The sequence below is a fragment of the Manduca sexta genome, chromosome 21 (genome assembly GCF_014839805.1).
Source record: "Manduca sexta isolate Smith_Timp_Sample1 chromosome 21, JHU_Msex_v1.0, whole genome shotgun sequence".
Classification (NCBI taxonomy): Eukaryota; Metazoa; Arthropoda; class Insecta; order Lepidoptera; family Sphingidae; genus Manduca; species Manduca sexta.
The window spans coordinates 9,846,646-9,849,019 of NC_051135.1; the positions used below are offsets into that span (position 1 = coordinate 9,846,646).

At 35.7% G+C, this 2,374-nt stretch overlaps 1 non-coding gene across 1 annotated transcript; it reads right to left on the bottom strand.

The window, feature by feature from the left end:
• Positions 1-1,276: 1,276 nt before the first annotated feature.
• Positions 1,277-1,349, bottom strand: Trnak-cuu. The gene has a single exon. It is a non-coding gene; the product is annotated as a tRNA-Lys (tRNA).
• Positions 1,350-2,374: the final 1,025 nt, after the last annotated feature.

Below are 2,374 nucleotides of genomic sequence, written 5' to 3' on the forward strand. Positions count from 1 at the left end.
AAATAGAAAAACCCTTAGAACTGCTCTAAACTATTTTTCTCTTCTCACTTTATTATGTACTTGTAGTCTTTACCCTAAACTGATTGAAAAGAGCAACACCAGAGTTTCTAGCCCGTTCTTCTCTGGTGAAAACTGCTTTCCGAACTGGTAGTAGAGTTAATATTGACGGAATCTAAATAATGTATAACATTTTACAGATTCAAATAAATCATTTCATTTCAGAAAAGATCGGACCTTCGCGGGGTAAGTTCTTCAACTTCGTTCTAATGCTAGTCATATGATAAGGTCCACAAAATCAAATAGAAGTCTGAAAAATGTTAAGAAAAGCGAAATCCACCTTTTTTGTTTCAATGGACACAACGCACCCGTTCTTGGTGGTAGCATAACTGTTGTATATAGGGCGGGGCAAAAAAAGACAGCGTAGCCGACTATGTAGCTTAAACTAAAAAATAACCATAGATTCGTGGTATTTTTTCGTTTTACGATCTTACCCCGTATCCGATCTTACCCGAACGCACCTTACTGCCATCTTGTCAACATAACTGGAACTATGAGATTAATATCGATAATTAGGAAATAAATAACCCAACAAAACATCTAATTACCCACGTTCAAAAAACGTTAGAAACAAACATTTCAAAATAGTTAATGAAACAATACCGGTTTTAAAATTGGAACGAGTTTTTGCCGCCGCTCGTCCATCAGATCCGATTTAACAATGAATCAATGTTTGACATGTTTATTTGAAACAAAACGTAGGGACTAAGTGAAATTTATTGTTTTTACGTGTGTCGGGAGGGCGGATAATTTTTAATTCTGAATCTATACTAATATGTAAATGTTGACACAGTAACAACCGTTTGTAAATTTTGTTGTGTAGCTGTTTGTTATCCCAAAATAAGTAAATATATATGCTGAAGATTTGATGAATGCGCTAATCTCAATTACTAAACCAATTTTGAGTTTTTATTCATTGGAAGCTACATTACTCCTGAATGCTATAGGCTACTTTTTATCCCGGGAACATATAAAGTGGGCGGAGCAACAGGCAAAAGCTATGTAAAATTTTACTACTTTCATTTTTAATCATTAGTCGTAAATAAGTCTCACGTAGTATGTAACTTGTAAGTACTTGTTTATCGTGTTTTACCGCTCATGTACAACTTACTTAAATAACGTATGTAACAACTTATTAATAAGTGCAATTCTCGTCTTACAAAGGCGGAAATCTCTTACAAAAAAACTTTTTATTTATTTTTTTATTGATATATAAAATCGCCCAACGTGGGGCTCGAACCCACGACCCTGAGATTAAGAGTCTCATGCTCTACCGACTGAGCTAGCCGGGCTGGTGAACTCACTGATATTTTTATCCTATAGATAGCAGTATAACCAACATTTGAACAAAGCCAACAGATTACGAAAACACCAGGTTTCAGGTGTTCACATTATCTGAACTTTGCGCAGCAGTTCAGGGAAGTAGTAATAATACTCACACTCCTTATTTATATTATGGTGGCTACCTCGGTGTCGTAGTTGTATTACGGTACAACTGCAGAACTAAGGTCTCGGGTTCGATTCCTTTGAATGTCTTGTTTGTCTCCACAAACTAAGTGATGTTCAATTTTTCTTTATCAACCCTGAGTCATTTGTTCCCGATATGATGATAGGCTCATCCCTTATCACATCATGGGACGGAATAAACATGGCGGAGAGTGAGTACACCATTTCCGCCTCCACCTCTAATTTTATTTTTGCATATTATGATTGTTATATTCATAACAGACATTATAAGCATAGAAAGGTTTCCCTCGAACAATAATAAGTAATATCAGCCTTGTATGTACATACTAACACAATGCTGAGCACGAGCCTCTACTACTGCGAGGGATTAGGACTTAGTCCACCACGCTAGCCTAGAGCGGATTGGTAGACTTCACGTACCCTCAAAATTTATATAGAGAACTTCTTAGGTTTGCAGGTTTCCTCACAATGTTTTCCTTCACCATTAAAATTCACAAACAATACACACATAACTTTAGAATAGTCAGCTGTATGTGCCCTATGGTTTTTTAATCTGCGAACACTTGTCTCGGCAGTGCCTTCTACTCCCACTAACCTATCCCTTGAATATTTATCTTTTCAATTCAATTCATTGCACTCCACATTGTTAAAACATAGATTTAACAAATTAAGGAAAATACATAATCGTGGACCCTGCAGGGTGCGGCAACATAGAAGAGAGGGAGAAACTTTTCCTTCAATAAAAAATCTTGTTCAAAGAAGTTATTAATTTGTGTCTTATTATTAATGTATTACAACCATTTTTTTCTCTCCACACACATAAATACAACAAAAAAAGTATAAAAAAACA